This window comes from Rhinolophus sinicus, chromosome 11 (genome assembly GCF_057876585.1).
Source record: "Rhinolophus sinicus isolate RSI-liver-muscle chromosome 11, RSI-T2T, whole genome shotgun sequence".
In the NCBI taxonomy this organism is placed as follows: domain Eukaryota; kingdom Metazoa; phylum Chordata; class Mammalia; order Chiroptera; family Rhinolophidae; genus Rhinolophus; species Rhinolophus sinicus.
In genome coordinates, this window is record NC_142511.1 from 2,476,032 (window position 1) to 2,496,304 (window position 20,273).

General features: G+C 46.8%; 1 long non-coding RNA gene across 4 annotated transcripts in view; it reads right to left on the bottom strand.

The window, feature by feature from the left end:
- LOC109455648 (uncharacterized) overlaps positions 1-20,273 on the bottom strand; it is a 72,375-nt gene that overhangs the window by 26,133 nt on the left and 25,969 nt on the right. For all 4 annotated transcript variants that reach the window (XR_016022693.1, XR_016022694.1, XR_016022695.1 and 1 more), the window contains one exon: positions 16,908-17,024. This is a non-coding gene — a long non-coding RNA (uncharacterized LOC109455648). The remainder of the gene's footprint in view (positions 1-16,907; positions 17,025-20,273) is intronic.

Here is a 20,273-nt window from a genome sequence, read left to right on the forward strand (position 1 = left end):
AGAGCAACCTTGGTAACACACAGCGATGAGTATGTTACTCCCCTGACCAGAAACTTCACTGGTTCTTTTTGGCCTGCAAAGTCCAGGTTCCTTAGCGAGGCAGGCAAAGCCCGGCGTGACCTGGCCTGCACCCGCCATCGCACGTCTTTCTTTCCCTGACTCTCCCTTTCCACTCCCAGACCCGTTGCTCCAGCCCAACCATTCCCCAAACATGCCTTCATTCCCACTCTTCCTCACCCTGGGACGTTTGCACCTCTGTATCCCCCCTCCCCCCAACATTTTCACTTTCTGAATCCCTTCCAGTTCGTCTAGGCCTCAAGTAAAGCTCTCTCTGAGCGCTTTCCTCGCTGGAAGTAAATTCTTCACACTCTCCTCATTATACTTCATTTACTCCTGCATTTTTCCTTTTCAGATTTTGTCTGAAATTTATTTACACGCCAGCCCGTCTCTCCTGATGGTATGTGACCTCATCAAGACAGGGAACCACAGCTGGCTCTTCTCTGCGACCCCCATTGTGTCGGCTGCTTTGGAAGAGAACTAAGTAAACATTTGCTGAATGGATGAGGAGTGGGTGCAGCGTGAAAACGAGGCTGAACACCCCATGTTTTCTCTCACTGTGGAGACTTTGCAGGAGTTCTTCCCTTTCTGGGATGTGCTTCCATCCTCCCTGCTTCCTCCACCGTCCAGCCCACGGCAGGAAATACACTTTTGATTGCAGCCCCGTACACACATTACACAAAACAATACCAACCCTTGCTACTTGCAGTACATTTTTATCTAGTTTCTATTTTCTCCTGTTCTTTTCTCTGCTACGGTACTATAGTCCAGTCTATTATTTCATTTCAAAGGAAGCCGGTCCTGACATACTAATTTCCTTAATCTACTAACAGGTTACCAGAAGCACTGGCCTCGCTGGTGCCTACTCATCTTTCGGACCTTTGCTCACGTTTCTTCTTCAGGAAAGTCGTCTGAACTCCTGAGAGACTGAGCCCCTGAGGGAGTCTCACAGCCGTCTCTCTTCACAGCGCTTAAACCAGATTTTCGTGTGGTCTTTTTTCCCCGCTAGATACCAAGCTTCACGAGTGCAAGGCTGCTTTGCTTTATTTTCATCGTATCCTCAGTGCTAAGCACAGTGCCTGGGGTACAGACGTGCACACCAAGGCTTTGTTAAATACATGGACTGGGTGTTTCTAAATTGGGGGTGAGGGGCTTCCATAATCAGATTGTGCTTTAATAGATCACTAGCATTTGCAGAAGGAGGTGGTAAAAGTGTACCAGCCAGGCCCCTGCTCAGACGCCGACAGCCCCTGCTGGACCCACTGCTTTCCGGGTGCCCCAGCCCCACTCCAGAGGTTAATTATACGTGGGCTGTCTTTGTTTTCTCCACTGATGTCAGTTTTAAGCCATTTAAGATGGGGAAGGGTTTCAAGTACGATTGCCTCTTTATTCATCAGCTTCATCCTGAAGCCTCAGTTGTTAGTTAAGAGGAGTCCATTGCTTTCGTCTACTGACACGAGGCCCCCTGAGCTGGCCTGACCCACTGAGAGAGGAAAGGCTGGCTCCAGCGGACATCACTCAAGGGCGGCGGCCATGGCGCTGGGCCACCAGCTCTGCGCATGCGTGTTTTTGGACAGCAGCGTTGAGCCCACGGCTGAGTCTGGGCAGTGCGGCTGAGACCTGCCTCGATAGGAGATTTCACATTTGCAATTGTCATGAGGGCACAGTGCCTGCGGTGGTTCAAACTGTCTGTCTAATCTGGTTGCTAAAACCGCCAAAATAACGACTAAAACAATTGTTAGAAATATTTGGTGCACAATGAAATTGCATCAAGCACTTGACCACAGGCCTCTGTGAGAGCTGCAAAACCGAAATCAAGCGAAAACGGACAGTCCGTCGGACGCGAAGATATGTATTAGTGGGTGTCTCATCAGCAGTCGTCTGCTTCTCCTGGGGTCGCGCTGGGGAGAGCAGCAACACTTTGCCAACATCCCTGCCACTGCCCTTTCTTCTTCCTGAGATACGCCCTTCGTCCCTTCCAGGTTGACTATGGACTGAACGATTCCTTCTTAAACTAGTTTGCACGTTCCTCCCAAGAGAAAGCTCATTTCATTATGTGCTGCCCGTATTTCTAACCTGCGAAGTCCATTTATATTGTCGCGGCCTCGCCTGACATGTGGCCTACTTTTCAGTTCAGTGTTGTCATGACTTCAGGGTGGCCACAGAACAAGCCCAGAGCACACTTCCTTCCATTAGGGGAAAAGATGGGGAGAAGAGGAAAAGCCAATAAGAAAAATCACCATGTGTTTCCCTGCGGAACAGGAACGAGCTGTGGTTTTGCACACAACTTGCAGTAAAGAACCAGTCACACAGACATGAACAGTAGCAAACAACACGGTCTGAGCACTTTATAAATATGAAGTGTTTCAATCCTCACAACCACCCTCTGAAATAGCTATTGTCTTCTCCGTTTTGGCGGAGGAAACTGAGGCACAGAGAGGTTAAGTAACGCACCCAAGGTAAGTTACCAGTAATGTACCCAAGATAAGTTACGGTCACACAACCAGTAAGTGGCACAGAACGGGTCCTGGGATGCTAACCCATAAATTACACAGATCTTAAGTTTTAGTAGCTTCCAAACATTCAGTTTTTAAGCTCAGGCGTCAGACACATGACTAACTTTATATCTGCTTGGACAACCCATCCAATAGCATTTCCCCTACAATTCCAGCGACTCACTTGCGCCCAGGGCATTCTCCCACACTTGTCTTTATGCTCAGATGATCATGTATTGTGTGTGTGTGTGTGTGTGTGTGTGTGTGTGTGTGTGTGTGGTCTATTCAGGTCCTCAGAGGACTGGATGCTGCCCGCCCACACTGGGGAGGGCCCTCTGCTAGCCAATTCAAATGCTCTGTTGAATTTACTCTGCTCACCAATTCAAATGCTAATGCACTCTGGACACACCTCCCAGACACACCCAGAAATAATGTTTTATCAGTTATCTGGGCATCAGCATAGCCAAGTTGACACAGAAAACTAACCACCACATATTCCTAGGAGTGTAATTGCTGGGTCATCTAGTAACTCTGTTTGTTTGTTTCAGGAGATACCAGACTGTTTTCCAAAGGGACTGCATCGTTTTACATCAGTGGTGTCCAAGGGACCTGATTCTCTACTTTCTCCCCAGCATTTGCTACCATGTTTCCCCAAAAATAAGACCTAACTGGACCATCAGCTGTAATGCATCTTTTGGAGCAAAAATTAATATAAGACCCGGTCTTATAGTAGATTAAATTATATTTAAATAATGTCTTATAGTAGATTAAATTATATTTAAATAATGTCTTATATTAAAATAAGACCAGGTCTTGGGCCAGCCTGGTGGCTCAGGTGGTTGGAGCTCCGTGCTCCTAACTCCGAAGGCTGCCAGTTCGATTCCTACATGGGCCAGTGGACTCTCAACCACAAGGTTGCCAGTTCGATTTCCCACAAGGGTTGGTGTGCTGCGCCCCCTACAACTAGCAACGGCAACTGGACCTGGAGCTGAGCTGTGCCCTCCACAACTAAGATTGAAAGGACAACAACTTGGAAAAAATCCTGGAAAAATACACACTGTTCCCCAATAAAGTCCTGTTCCCCTTCCCCAATAAAATCTTTAAAAAAAATGAATAAGACCAGGTCTTATGCTAATTTTTGCTCCAAAAGATGCATTAGAGCTGATGGTCCGGCTAGGTCTTATTTTCGGGGAAACACGGTATTATCTGTCATTAATCACACCGGTCCTTGGGGGGTAGGATGGTTCTCATTGTGATTTCCATTTCCTTGATGACTAATGCTGCTGAACTTCTCTTGTACTTATTTGTATACCTTCTTTGGAGAAATGTCTATTCATATCCGTTGTCCATTTTTTAATTGGGCTATTATTTGTCTATTCATTATTGAGTTGTAAGAGTTCTTTATAAATTCTAAGTACAAGTCCCTGGTTAGACATATGATTTACAAATATTTTCTCCCATTCTGTGTGTTGTCTTTTCACTTTTTTTGGTGATACCCTTTGAAGCACAAAGGTCTTTAATGTTGATGAATTTTTGATGCAATTTATCTATTTTATTCTTTTGTCACATGTGCTTTTGGTGTCATATTTAAGAAGGCTTGCTTGACCAAGACCACAAAGATTTACTCCTGTATCATCTGCTAAGAGTTTTTCAGTTTTCACTCCAATGTTTAGGTCTATAGTCTATTTTGAATTCATTTTCTATAGTGTGAGGTAGGGATCCAACTTCATTCTTTTGCATGTGACAATCCAGTGGTCCCACAACACTTGTTGAAAAGACCATTCTTTTCCCATTGAATTGTCTTGGTGTCCTTGTCAAAAATCAATTGACTGTAAATTGGAGGCTTTCTTTCTGAATTCTCAATTCTATTCCATTGATCTATGTGTCAGTACAACAGTATCCTTAGAAGAACTTTTGAAATGTGGGTGTGTGACTCCTCCAACTTTGTTCTTCTTTGTCAAGATGGTTTGGCTATTCTGAGTCCCCTGAATTTCCAAATTTGGGTCCCTTAATCCAAAGGATTAAGATAATCCTAAAATAATTTTTACAAAGAAGGCAGCTGGGATTTTTATAGGGATTGCACTGAGCAGGGGTGAGTCTGACTGGGTCCCTAGTTATTCTCAGCCTGCCGTGTACAGTAAGATACTGTAAGATGGGTGGAGGCAGGGGGTCTCTGACCTCTTGGGTAACCTTGACTAGAATTTAGCTTCTGTAACAGAGCTTGGGGTGAGGGGAGGGGACAGTGAGAGTGAGAAATGCTGGAAGCCTGCCCATCCTGGGTAGATACTGTACTTTTGTCTGTGAGCCTGAGGAAGAGGGAACCCCATTATCTTGACTACACTTGCCTGGAGTGGAACTTCCAGAATAACAGGGGGGCAAGGGGAGGGAAGGTGCAGGCTGCCACTCAAGGGGCTCAGATTCTTGCTTTTCTTACTGAAATTAGTAGGTTTTTTTAAAAAATAAATGCTTCTTCATTTGCCATATGCGCTTAGGACAATCACCAGACTTTAAATGATTGCTATATGTTTTTTTAAATTTTAGTTATGCTTGTTTTGCTAGGTCACAGGGTCTGCTTAGCCCCTGATGCCACCTCTCCAGAAATTGCCCCTCCCTTTTTTTTCACTTCGATAGAAGTTTCCAGATTGCTTTCGTTAAAGGCTGCAATAGTTTGTTTCCTCCATTGGCAGATTAGGATAGTCTTTTCTCTGTATCTCTTCCAGTAGTAGCTATAATCCATATTTTTATTTTTCACCACTCTGATAGGTATAATTTCTCATTGCCACTTTATATTTCTTTACTACTAGTGAGCTTGAGCATTTGGTTATAAACTTCTTGGCCATTTGTGTTTGCTGTTTTGTGTGTGGCCTTTTCATGACTCTTGCCCATTTTTTAATTGGTTTGTCAGACTTCTTCCTGTCAACTGATAAGAGCTCTTCACATTATATGGATATCAATTCCATTTGTTCACTGAACTGCAAATTTCCCCTCGGATTTGTTGTGCAGCCATTATAAGTTGAATTGTGTCCCTCCATACATGATATGTTAGACTCCTAACTCCAGTACCTCAGAATATGCATGGCCTTGTTGGAGAGAATATCTTTAATCAAATTAAAATCAGGTCACTGGGGTGAGCCCCAATCCAACACAACACAGACACACATAGAGGGAAGACCATGTGAAGACACAGGAAGATGAGCCTATGAGACAAGGAGACGGGCCTGGAACACATCCTTCCCTCAGGGCCTCTAGAAGGAGCCAGCCCTGCCAACACCATGATTTCAGACTCTGGCCTGCAGGAGTGTACCCGGTTGGTGGTACTTTGTTAGGGCGGTCCCAGCACTCTCATACGGCACCTACTGATGCTGCTTATAGCATCCTTTCCCCTTCTCTAGGCCATTTCCACATATTTCCACTGTGCCAATCATAGCATCACTCTTTTGCTCAAAACCTCCATTGACTCCCATCTCTGCCAGAGTAAAAGTCAGACTCTGGCCTAAAGGGCTTAGGTGGTCTGGCTCCCTGCGGCCCTTGTTCCATCTCCTTCCACCAACCCCTCTCAGCACTGCCGTCACACTGCCCTCTTGCCATTGCTTAGCCACATATCAGATAATCCTGGAAAAAGTTGGTGTGACAGGCAACCCCCAGACCTCAGGGGCTTATCAAACATGTCTGTTTCTTACTCGTGGGTTGAACAATGTCTCCTGAGCCCTCAGCTCTTGCCGTGATCCCTGCTTACGACCCCACCCTGCAGTTCTCTACCGCTGGCTCCCTGTGCTTGCTGCTGTTCCGCCCCTCGTGAGGAAGCTTGCACTGTTCTGTCAGCAGACACTCCACAGTGCCCTAAGCTGCACTTGCACCTGCTGTCCATTGATCCCAGAAGCCCCTGGCACTGGGAAAGGCAGAGAGACTGAAGCTGCGTGAAGGGAGGGGAGGGGTTCAGGCTGACAGCGGCAGGGACTCTGTCTCAGTTCTGCCACTTCAGTGCTAATTGCTGATTAATTTCCTGCCTCCTGAAGCAGGGTGTCCTCTTAGGCCTGGGTCTGAATTTTGTTTGTTTCTGTACACCCAACACTTGGCACCGTACATGGGACATAATGGACTTCCGTCAGCAATGATTTGGAATGAATACAAATGGGAAACTGCAACGAATGGCTGGATCAGGCCTCAGGAAATGCATCTAAACTCTTAGGATGCACACAAGGCCTCTGACCCTGTTCATTTAGACAAAGTCAGTTTTATTGGAGTGACACAGTGAGCCCAAGAATTGAGAAAAGTCTAGAGATCTAGGCTTAGAAGTGGGCAGGAGTCAAGGCCCCCCTTCAGGGCCAGGAAACTAGGGGTCAGGACTGGCCAAGCAGCAGGGGCATTACAGTCGGGGTCACATTAATAGGCGAATGTCCTCCAGTCATTTCATTTAATGTCTTTCCAGTCCACACTCAAGGTCCTGGTCCCTGTACCACTGGAGGACAGCCGTGGCAGGAAGGACCGCATCCACCGGCTTCCAAAGTGGGAGCGGGCATGTGGAATTTCCATCCTGCCAAGGCTAGCCACAGAAGGGACAGCGGTCCTCTGAGGGGACAGGAGTGTGTTGGGAGGGGGGAAGTAGTGCTGGGTGACCACAAAACAGCATGTGTTCCCAGCAAGAGCCTATTTTGGGAGATGGGTTTCTGCTTTCCGAGTGCTACAGTGTTCTTTCTTGGACCCCCACCCCTCTCCCTGCTGCTGGAAACCTGACAGCTCTGCCAAGGCTGGAGCAGGGAGGAGACGGGTAGGGGCCGGTGCGGCCGCTGCCAGACCCCCGTCTTCCACCCGCTCCTTCCAGTCCCTCTGCTCTGAAGTGGGACCTGTCTCCTTGGGAGGCAGGGGAGTTCCCAGGACTGGATCTTTGGAGAGGCACATGGGCGCCTGAGGCCCTGCCGCCAACCCCAGCTCTTCCTCTTCTCTCATAAACACAGTGTAGGAGATGACATTTAGCTTCTTAGATGAAACAGGCTTTTGTGGGTTGGCTTGAGATCCTAGTCCCTGTTAACTAGTTTCCAAGCAACCTTCCTTTCTCCTTTTTTCTACAAATTTTATTAAACGTCATTCAGTGGAACCACAATAACCCCTTTCTTCATGGAACTTACAGTCTAGTGGTGGTGGGGAACAGATATGAAACAAACAACCACATGACTGAGTATGAATTTGCAAATCGGTTCAGTACTATACATAAAAGTAGAGAGTGTCATGACAGGGACCCGATTCAGATGCAGAGATAGGAAAAGGCATGTAAGCGAAACACCTCAATGATCGGTAGGTAGAGCCCAGGCAAAGAGTCTTGTTCTCAGATTCGCATCTCGTGGTGAAAAGTTCAATGGTCTCTTATAGCTCCCCACCATAGGTGAGATTTGCGGGGCAGGGGAAGGGGGGAATTTTGTTGTTGTCGCTGTTGTCATAATGATTCAGGGGATACTTCCAGACATTTGTGCGTAGAAGCAGAGACACTAAATGCTAAAAACAGTTCTGCATAACAAAGGCCTGTCCTGCTCAAAATGCCAATAGCACTTTTACCTGAGAAGCTGTGCGGGCTGAAGTCAGTCTCCCGGCAGCCAACTCATCAATCTGGAGAGCCGTTCCTTAGCAACCATTGCTCTGAAAGTCCTGGGGTGGCATAGCTTGAATCCTCTGTCCACCTCTGGACCCAGCACGGGGGCTGGGGATGGAACTGTGAGGCAGACTGGGGCAGGTGAATTTGCTAAGGACAACAGGGGTACTGTTGGCAGAAGAAGGGGAGCTGCTGCTGGGCAAAGTAGCCGATGACCTCTGCATGGTGGGGCACGGCGGTGGTGCAAGAGGAAGCTGCACGGGGAGGCTGAGGCCAGATCATTCAGGGTCTCGTCAGATTTTACACTACGGCGCCCTGGGAAACCGCTGACAGGCGTTAGGCAGGGGAAGAAGGCGACAAAATCTGTGCCAAACCCCAGAACGTGTACATTTAGGTCTTGTGGGCATCTTGCTAGACTTCGGTCCATGGAAGAAATCCTGTATCTCCTGGCCTCTCTCACCTTCTCCTTGATTTAAAAGATTAAATTCTTTGTGATGTGTGGATTCCATTGTATCCTCCCTAGAGGTAAAGGACAAAGGGAGAATTGTGCTCTGGGAAAGCATTATTCTTCCACTGGCCTCTGTCAAGTATGCTCTGATGAACTGCATTGCATTTCAGAATTTGCCTTCTGCTTTGGAGACAAGAATTGAAACTGAGCAAGTGTTCTCCTCCCAGGAAGTCATTGGTCTAATCCAATTAACTACCTAGTGGAAAACCTCTCTCCATCCCAGCGATGTTTATGCTGTTATGGTCAAGTCCAGGCCATTGCCAACATATCTTTGCAAATTTCATTAGCGGTGGCTATTTCCGTTTTCTCCTAGGTCATTAATGAGTCTTTTAAATGAGGCCGGTTCCGGCACCAACCTCCGACATGCCCCAGTGGGCCTTTTGATTCCAACCAGACATAGTTCCCATTATTCCTGATTACGTAGTATTTTCACTCTGCCAGCATTCCATTTACATGAGCGCATTCAAAAACAGGCCAATTTAATTTGGAGCACAACCTTTATGGAAATTGTTGTCACGTGCATCACTGATGGTCATATACTGCTGCTACTTTCCTGTCACCTGCTCATCCCATCTCTTTTATCTTCCTCCTATGGCTATTCTCCCAATAGAGGTTTTTTTTTTAAAATTGCAGTAAAATACACAAAACAAAATTTACCCTCTTAAACATTTTTAAAGGTATAGTTCAGTAGTGTCAAGCATATTCATACTGATGTACAACCAACCCCCAGAACATTTTTCTTGCAAAACTGAAACAGCATCCATCAAACAACTCCCGTTTCCCCCTCCCCCATCCCCTAGCAACCACCATCTACTTTCTGTTTCTATGAATCTGATCACTCTAAGTACTACCTCAAATAAGTGAAAACATACAGTACTTGTCTTTTGTAATGATCTTATCTCATTTGGCATCATTTCCTCGATGCTCATCCATGTTGCAGCACGTGTGAGAATTTCCTGCCTTTTAAGGCTGAATCGTATCCCATTGTGTGTGCATGTGGCACCGCATTTTGCTTATCTACTCACCTGTCGATGGACACTTTGGTTGGTTCCACCTTTGGCTGCTACGAACACAAGCGGACAAATGTCTCTGAGACCCCACTTTCAATTCCTTTGGACATATACCCAGAAGCGGGATTGCTGGATCATATGGTAGGTCTAGGTTTAATTTTTTGAGGCACCAACGTACTGTTTTCCATAGTGGATGCACCATTTTGTATTCCTACCAGCAGGGCACAAAAATTCCAATTTCTCCACATTCTCACCAACACTTGGTATTTTCTTTTCTTTTTCTTTTCCTTTTTTTTTTTTTTTTTTTGACAATAGCCATCCTACTGGGTGTGAAGTGGTATCTCAGGGTGGCTTAGATTGGTATTTCCCCAGTGATTAGTGAAGTTGGGAATCTTTCATATGCTTATTGGCCATTTGTATGTCTTCTTTGGAGAAATGTCTATTTAAGGTCTTTGCTCATTTCTTAATCAGGTTATTTTTGTTGTTAAGCTGTAGTTCTTTGTAAATTCTAAATATCAATCCCTTATCATATATACGATTTGCGAATATTTTCTCCTATTCAATATGTTGTCTTTTCACTCTGTTGATTGTGTCCTTTAATACACAGGATGCGAGTTTTTAATTTTGATGTCGTCTCCTAACAAAACTTGTAATTTTAGAAATGATCATATTTCCTTTCATTTTTTAATTAGTTGTTTTGTTCTTTTCTTTTCTTTCACATTTCCTTTTAAAACTGCCATTCTCGTGTGCTTGCCAGTCTTTTTCCTCTGTCATCCCAGTCTGATTCTTCACCTTTATTAGGGAGAGCATTTCTGAATCATAACTGTTGGCATCAATTTCCACAATATGAAAGCAATCCTAGTAATAGCTTAAAATAGGAAAAATAAGAACGTGGCATGGGTGGTTTGTTAGGTCATTTGGAAAAATGAAGAAGTGGAAGGGTTGGTGAAGCAACTGATAATGATCACGCAGATCTCTACAGCCGTGATCTCTTTCTTCCCATGGCCGTAGTAAGAGAAATCGCTAGTCCCACTTTACAGGTGAGAAAACTGAGAATAAAGTGAGGTGTCTGGCTCAGCTTCATACAGTTGGTATGCACACGAACACCATAAACATTTTTCTGTTCTGTGCCAGAGCGCCAGGGAGCGCTTTGCAAATTCTTCTCAAAATAAGTGGGTTGCTGTTATCTCATTCCTCTCATTTCACCCTGCCCTGCATCGCAAAGTTGATAATAACTGACCTGTCACATGCATGCACTGTGGTGGTATGAACTCCACGTGGATTCGTTCAGTAACGCACACCTCACTGGGCAAGGCGGCCTGAAGCTCAGAGATGCTGAAGTATTTGGTCCAACATCACTCTTCTAGGAAGAGGCAGAGCAAGGATTCGGACCCAAGCCAGTCTGATTGCAGAGCTGCCTCACTTCAAGTTTAGATCACGAAAGAGAACCAACATAAGTCAAATCTCTTGGGACAAGCCACACTTTGCCCAAATGGTCATTATTATAAAAGTGATCCAAAAGACCCTCCAATTGAGTCACTTACTTTGCTTAGACTTTAAGCCCCCTTTCGCTTGATGTTTGTATAGAAGAGAGATGGAGTCTCAAATCTCCACTATTCAATGAACTAGCTGTGTGACTTTAAGCAACTCATGAACTTCTCTCGGCCTCAACTTCTTTATCTGGAAACTACCCACTATATTACCTACCTCATGTGATTGACTTGAGTAGTAAATGAAATAACATATGCACAGGTGCTTAGCAGACAGCCTGGAACACAGTAAACACTCAGGAAATGCCAGCTAGTATTACTAGTTTTATAAATAAGTTTGATACCTATGTACAATAATGGCTGTATAGCCTTATCCTAGTTCTCCATATTTTTTTCCTTGCAAACATAGTACGTAAGAAGAGACCCATAGTGGAATTTTTGCTGGAAAAGTCAACTACAGACAGTTTCTGTATCAGTTGGGACTTAATATATCTGCAAATTATAGCTAAACCTAAGCAACATTGCATTAGACACACAGGGCTTATTTTCTCACATAAAAGAAGTCCAGTGACAGGCAAAGCTAAACGGGTATGGCCCCATCATGAAGTCATTCGGACCCAGGCTCTGTCTATCTCTTCTGCCACCATCTCTGGAGCATAGCCTCCAACTTCAAAGGAACCTAATTGTCTAATATGGCTGCTGGAGCTCCAGCCATCATGCCCCTATTCCAGACCACAAGAAGGAGGAAAAACAGAAGGCTAGAAAAGGTACAACTCCCAGTTTTAAGGAGTTTCTTGGGAATCTCACATAGCACTTCCATTACATATCACCGGCCAGACTTTAATCACACTACTGGCTTTACCCAGCAGCAACACAGGCTGGAAATGTCCTCTTTTAGTTGGTTTATTCTCACCCTAATTAGAATTCTGTTACTAAGAAAGAAGGGAAAAGGGATACTGGATGGCAATTTGCCGTCTCTGCCTCAGAGGCAAAAATTGGTGCTGCCTGATGTTTTTGAGCAGCTGTGTTGTTGAAATTCCAGGGTTTCTCTCCTGGAGAGGGCCTGGGGACAGGACAGACTCACATTTTCCTAAAAGGAGTCCACTGCCTACAGTGACTCTGCAAACCACACTGGAGAGGAAGCAAAATGCCGGTCTACTCCAAAGCAGAGCAGAGGCAGGACACTGCCTAACAGAGGAGGGGACATCCTCAGACATATGAGAAACAGAGGAGCATGACGTAACATAAAGCTACCTGTGGACATGTCCCTGGAGGCAAGCAGAGAGGCGGTCGCCTTGATTGGCTGCCCAGAGCATGGAGACCAGGCAGGGATCCCCACGTTTGATGTTGGATCAGAAGTCAAGTTTTGATCCCATTAGGTTTAACCGCCAGTGTGCAGAACCCACTGACTGCTTTGATCAATGACCTCACTGACCTTGCCAACCTTATTTCGAGCAAGGAAAAGCCTTGGCTTTTCTGAGGGAGTTCCGCATTCACGTGTTTGGTTCCAGCGACCCCAAAGCACAGCAATGCTTGTCAAGTCACGTGTCCTCATTGCTGGCCCTCGACGCTCTGCCGAAGGATTGATTCACTCTTGCTCACATGTTCCCAGGGCCCAGCACATCAGCAGATATTTGAGAAATGCTCGTTGACAGCAGTTGCTACTAATCATGTCACGCAGTTGAGGCTCAAAACACAGTGGCCCTCACGCTAAGACTGTCTCCGGAATGCGTGTGGTGAGACCGCCTTGGACCGAGGCCACGTGCTTTCTCCAGGCTATTCCTTGCAGGGTTCCGATACGGAACCTCCAGAGGCTGAAGTTCATTCCAGGCTGGGCCCGCAGAGGACTCAGGAGAGGGCACCGTGCTGTGAGCAGCAGCTCCATAAAGCGCTGGTCGTTGCCCTGGGGCTGGGCCCGCCTGTACCCTCAGCCCCGCAGCAGCGGCCTGAGGGATCCCAGGCCTTGAGCCTCCTGTCCCCTGCCTTGGGGTGCCCCTTCTCCCTCAATTCAGAGCTGAAAGAAGCCACTGTTGGGGGTCCACCCTATGAAAATTCCTTTTCGTAGCCCCTTCTCAGTAAGGGCTGCTTCCTGGAGGTTTTGTGGAGGTTCCTTTCCACAAGTCGCCAGAGCTCTCTGCTCTCTCTGTCACCATCTGACCTTCCCCTCCTGTCACCAGTCCCCAGAGAGGAAGGGAGCCCGGGGAAGGCTCTTCTTGCCTGACCTCAGGGAGAAGGTGTCCCTGGCGGCCCCCCGGAGGGACTTTCAAGTACGAGTAGATTTTCTCAGTGACTCAGAGAAGACAGGCAGGCTGTAGGGCGCTCTGCCAGGATGGGGGGGTCCCTGGGGACGCCTCCTCACCACCGATGGCGAATGTGCTTTAGAAGCCCCGAGTTTACAAGTCGAGGGTTGCCTGTGTGCCTGGAACACTGTGTTGTAAGGACGATCAGACATTAAAATGGGAGTCAGGAGAATGGATAAAGAAGAGGTGGCACATGTGTACAGTGGAATATTACTCAGCTATAAAAAAGAATGGATTGAGGTTACACAGGGCTGAGGCCACTCCCCAAAGGACAGAAGGGATTCGGGAGGGTGAACTAGACCGCGGAGGAGGCAGAAGTTCTGTGAGGGCGTCTGGGGAAGATGGAGATTCGGGTCCTCCTGGTGCCGGGGGAGAGATGGGTAAAAAGGAGTTTCTGATGCACAGCGGCCCCCCCTTATCGCGGCGGGTGCCTGACCCCCGGGCAGCGCCGACCCCCGTAGGTACCACGTTCCCTCCTCACTTACGACAAAGGGCCATTTATCAGAGACGCACAACAATCGCTAACAATGAACCAGAACGGCCGTAACAGACGTCAGGTGAGCGAGGTCTCCCTCCAGGCACCTCACTGTCCTGCACTCACCCTTCCGACGACGCTGAGGTCACACGAGGCAGGGAGGGAGGTGACGTGGGCCCGGTGACACGGCGTCAGGCTGCTCGCACCTGCTGACCACGTGACACGCACTTTCCGGCTTCTCTTCGGAGCCTCCGACCTGCCAGCGTCACGACCCTGGCGCTTTGGGGCCGTTTACGAAGGACGGTCAGGCGCCGTGGCCACCAGCCCCGCGCCCGGGACAGCGGCGCTGACCCCCAAGGGGCTGTTGAAGTAGCTCCCGGGGCGTCCGGGGGCGGGGACGCCGGGCAGGGGGAGGGGCCACGACCAGGTGGGCGGAGCGAAGGCGCGGGGTTTCCTCCCGCCACTCAGCGCGGGGCGACTTAAAACTTGTGAATTATTCTTGGAATTGTCCATTTATTATTTTCCAACCTCAGTGACCGTGGGTAACTGAGACCGTGGGGAGAGAAACCACTGATAAGTGGGGACTGCTCTGCTTTACAATGTAATTGTTCTGTTTGCGTATCTTCCAAGACTTCACTAAAGACCTATGTAGGTTTTCTGGGTTGGGTGTGGACGTTTATCTTGGATGTGACACCGGGCTGCGACCTGGCCTACAGGCGGCCCGGTTGTATTCAGGTTACGGATTGAGCATAGTGCCCTTGCAGGACCGCTGTGAGGATTTGACATGCGCTGCTTGAAATGTCGGTGAAGCATGGGGGACGCAGTCAATAATATCGTAATAACTGTGTATGGTGCCACATGGGGAGATCACTTCGTAAGCTGTTTAACTGTCTAATCACCATATTGTACACCTGAAACTAACATAAGCGCGTATGCTGGCTGTAATTGAAAAATAAAAAACAATAAAATCAAGTGTCTATCCGATAGTAAACTATAGTTGAAAACCATGGTAACCACTGTTGGCTTAGCAGCGATTACTGAGTGGCTACTAGGTACCATATGCTGTGCTAGGCACCGGGGATACAGAGGTGAGCAAGGAGCTCACAGTCAGTGAGCTATGACCAGAAGTGTGTGCTCTAGAAAGTCTTCTGTACGAGCCGGGCATTGTCAGGCCCTGGCTACATAAGCTGCGGAGAAAGTCTATGAGGATGAGAACCACATATTCAAGACTCTGGCCAGATTCGCGAGGTGGAAAGGGCCTGAAGGGCATCGATTTCATTTCCCACCATTTACTGATGGGGAACCAAGTCCTGCCAGGAAGAATTTTGGACTGCTGGTAAATTGTCACTATCTCATTAAGTGCTTAAGGTGTGGTTATTACTTATAGGGCATCCTAGAAATGATTACAAACAACCCTTCTTAATAGATGATACGTAGATGGATGGATGCATGGATGGACAGATAGATGATAGAACAGATGGATAGATAGCAGGAAGCATAAAATGTCTATGCTGAAATTTACCCAAGGATCATCTGATTTTTGCTGATTTTGCTAAGAAGGAAACCAGGAATGTGTTTCATTTTGTTCACTACTGAGTCCTAGCCTCCAGGGGACTGCAGGATTCAGGATAGGGGATTAGGAAATGATAGGACAGCAGTCTTGAACTCCCCCGACACCAGGAACAGTGTTAACAAATGGCTGCTCAAATATATTCCCTTTCCTTTCTTGGCTGACTGGTTTTATTTGGCCAAATAGCTACAAGTCAACTGGAATAAAGTGAAAATGTATAGACATAGCATATGTCTATACAGAGACAAAAATGTAAGTATGAGTTAGGATGCAAAGTGGCCTAATGCAAAACGATGGCTTACACCACAAAGATATGTGATTATCCGAGTAGCAGGAAGCCTGGAGATAGAGTCTAGGTCTGACGTGTTGGCTCAATCTGTCAATAGACGTCCAGGCGTTTAAAAATCTCTGCTCTGCCATCCTCAGCATGCTGGCTCTTTGTTCATAGGGGGCCAAGCCTAAAATGCTTCTCAACTCCAAGTTCACTCTTGCATTTGAAAAAGGAAAAATGCAGAGGATTGTGTCACTATGTCTGTTTATTGTGGAGCAAAACCTCCCCAGATACCGGCAGCAGAATTTTGCCAGTTCTCATGACTAGATCTGTGTCACATGTCTACCAATGCCCAGCAAAGAGAAATGAGATGGCCCTGTGTGGCTCAGACCACTCGGAATTTACCTCCTAGGTTGGACGGCGGGTCCCTCTTTGAGGTGTTACTTCTCAGACAATGTGAAATCCTATAAACTGAAGATAAGTCTCAGAGTAGCTACTGGGAGGGGGAAATGGTATCTGCTGCAGCATCGCTGAGACACAGATCCTGGAATTCCTTTGGAGTAATATATCATCAGACTATTTTCTAGGTCAGTTAGTGGCTAAGCGTCTGGGCTTTGGAGGCAGACACCAGCACATAGGGGCTAGCTGTTACTCAGTTTTCTCATCTGTAAATTGGGGACAGTAATAGCACCTACTGCATAGTTTTGGGGGAAATTATTATTATTTTTTCAAATAGTGAGTTGGTAACATTGTATAATTAGTAAGTACTTGAAACAGTATCAAGGACATAGTAAGCCCTCAGTGTTAGCTGCTTTTATTATTGGGAACCACTGGTGCTGGAAATTTAAATTCTGTTCATCTTCATTCAAGTCAAAATTGTGTAAGACGCTTCGCCATTCCCTGAGCGTGGAGCTGCATTTTTCTAAACGTAAAACAATGTCTGGCATGGACGGGTCCCCTCCTTGGCGGATTTCCTTTTTTAGCCCAAGAAGTATAGGCAGAATTTTACTGGTGCTTCTTACTAATTTTCAGGCTGCTTTAGAGAGAATCCTAGTTAAAAAGCTCACTCAGGCCCAGAATCCATTTATTTGGTCTCAGATTGGATGTCTGCCTGTCAGGTCCAAACCAAAACAACAATGCAATTTACCTTATCTGCTTTATATTTCAGGCTCCCAGAGAGTGGAGTTGGCAGCACCTCTTCTCCAGACACCGGGGCACGCAGCCCGCTGAGCTTTCTTTCCCAGGCCCAGGAAACTGAGCTGACCTGGAAAATGTAGAGATTTTTCAGAAGACGAATAAAAATCATTGCCCCGCCTCACTTTGCGACATCGACAGGAGGGCATATTTGTTTGGAATTCAGTCACTAGAGTTACGCGTGTATCTGACAGGAAGTGGCGCTGTCTGTTAAGAGGAAGGGCCGTCATTTGTGTCATTCTTTGCAAAATGGCAGGTGGGCAGATCTGTTCGAGATCCTTTTTCCCTTGGTGCCTTTGACAAGCTTTGACATAATCGGTTGTCCAGATTATCTTGCTTCCTTCTATTTATTCCTGAGAGTCTCCGGAGAGTTCTATGAACAAACGGTATCCCTGGGAGGTCCTGGGTGTGGGAATTCATGGGCTGAGTGTGGAAGCTTCCCTGCATAACAGGCAAACATCTGGCAAAATATAGTCAGAAAATGTTACTATGTAACCACTTCTGGGAAAGAGACATCTGAAGAATGGGACCTGAGTCTCTAAGTATCCACAAATTGTTGTGATTTCTTTACTTATCCTAAGTATTCATTTTTAAATCTAATTGTATATTCATAGTTTTGCCCTTTTTCTTCAAGAGTATCCCCCAAATTATACAAACTTTTGATACAACTGCCCCTGGGTCCATCCCCGCGTGTTTCTTCCATGAGAATAAGCTAATCGGACCATCCTTCTCCAGAGAGCCCATGTTCAAGTGTGGAGCTGGCCTCTGACAGTAAGTCCACACGGTATAAATATGAGTTTTGTGGTCTTTGTTGCCTTGTGGGGGCAGGCAAGGCCATGAAAGACACAGATGTGATGGTGTAAAAGAAAAATTGTCCTAAACATAGACCGGGACAGGAACTTTTGTGAGACGAAGTTCAAAACCTGGTTCTGGGAAGAAATTATCATGCCTGATACAAAGCTTAATTTATTTTTTGGAAACGAAAAGGAGCTGAAGACCTGTTCTAGGAAACTAATCACCCACCCACACCCCCAGCTGACTGTCAGTCAAGAGGCTCGTGACCTTCCACGGAATATTCTTTCCGAGTCTAGTCTGGCATGATTATCTAACCGTCCTCTTTTCCTCCAGAAACTCCCTGCCGAGAAGGGAACTTGGGCTGGGCCTGCTGGGGGCTCTCTGTCTTGCAGCAAGAGCATAACAAATCATTGTCCTCGTAAGCAAATTGTCTGACACTCTGCCCCATCCCCATTTGTCACCCTTTGAACTACCTTGGAACCTCACCCCCCCACGTGCATTCCTTTGGCACTTCTGTCTTGCTAAACGCCCCTATGTTGCTATCTTCTCTCCCAGCTGAACAGTAAGCACTGTTTTTAAAGCAAAGGTCGTCCACCTATTGCCTGCCATGCTCCTGACCTCTGCTTCCCCCATGTCTAGCCCAGGCTGGTGCCTAAACAGGACTCAGTAATAGTGGACCACGTACCACTGGTCACCTCCTTGGAGGTGCTGGGAAGTGAGTCCTGTCACGTCCCAGGTCACTGTGACCTGCTCAAGGTCCACAGGTGGCACAGCCTGCCAGAACCTGGGCTCCCTCAGCATGAACCAGAACCACAAACTGCGACCACAGCCCCAAATCCATGAACCCAGAGTCTGGCACCTGGGAGAGCAGTGTGGGCATCAGGGGATGGCCTTGGTGGCTTTGGGTGGGGTTTGCAATCGTGTAGCGGAGACTGCTTCTCTGTTCCTTTAACTGGTTTATCACTAACATTGGGAAAGTGACAGTTACGAGCTTGGATCAAGAAGAAATGTACCATCAAATACACATGGTCCTTTGAGTTGCTACTGAATGTGCCACCAGTGATGGACCCACAGGTCCTGCTGGGCTGCCCCCCCCCTCACTGCACGTGGGACCTTGGTGAGTCACTTAGTCTCTCTGAGCCTCAGTTTACTCACTTAGAAGAGGTATGCTTGCCAATGTTCAAGCCTGAATTTCAGTTTCTCAAACTGTAAACTGAAAATAACAATACATTAAACTGATTAGGGAACGGCCCAGCATTTTACACTTTTTAAAAATTCTTCAATGTGTGGTGAGGTGCTGCAAGACTTCATGTAAGAATTTTGGCAACTTTTTGGCCTGAAACAGAGACAAAAAAAGCTATTTTGAGGCTACTGGCATTTTGTTCCCTTTAACTCTGAGTGAGAAAGTGGGAGTTGGCCTTTGGGGCAGAGTCTTGCTTCTGGAAGAATCAGCTCTGGCGAGTCCTCTTTTTATTGAGATTTATATAAGCCAAGTAGCCATTCATTTTTTATAAGACTTACTCTGAACTTTGTGAGTAAGCCAACTGCAAACATTTTAGCCTGGGACTGTAATATTTTGAATCGTGAAATTATGTGCAGGAAAGATGGGTGAAGGGAAAGGTACAACTTTATCAAAATATGTATTTGTCTCATCCTCACTTCCCCACAATGGGTGTGTTAAATTGGAGGCAATTCGTAAAATTAAGAGGACTTACCCCACGGGATTATTGTAAAATGCTTACTTGTTTCAGCATAGTTTTTTTGTGCTATAAAGTGCTGCATGAGATGCTGTCACCGGTGTCATTACTAGTACGAGCAGCCAGGTGGCCTCTCATCCCTGTCTGGCCCGTGACACTGGAGGCTGAGGATTTCTAGGGCACACAGGGGCGTGGGGTGCTGAGGCCAGAGAGCAGGGCTCGGAGCCCATGCAGGGCTTGGAGCGTGCTGGAACTGTCCCAGGCCCGCGTGCTGGGTGGCCCTCTGCTCAGCCCCTCCGGCAATTCTGGGCCACCGTCCAAGTCTGCGTCCAGTCCAGTGTCTGACCTCACACTGAGACCTCTTTCCTCACTTTCCTTATTTCTCTTTTGGTCTCAATTCCTGTGATTTCACGGCCTTCAACACAAAGGAGTTCATTAAACACATTTTTTTCCAGAGTGGGGCTGGTTGGCCTCTCAGGCAGGACCCAGACGGTGGGAAGGGAAGTGTTTCTTCCTCGTGGAGTGCCGGCGGGCCCAGGTTTTGGAATCCCTGTGCAGGACCATGGATGGCTGGTGGGTGGTCAGAAGTGTCTTTCTTTTCTCGTATCTCACTCCATGCAAAAACTTAACATATTTCTTTCAAACAAACACAGTGCTTTCCCTAAAAGGAGTCTTTCTTTGTCTCATTAGGGCTAAAACAGACCTGTGAAAAGTGTGACAGACGGAGCAGATGTAGCAGGCCCCCTCCCACTTTTAGAATACAGAAGTGCTCAGTAAAACACGATCTAGCTGAGCTATATATTTAAAGAAGCTGTATATTAAAGAAA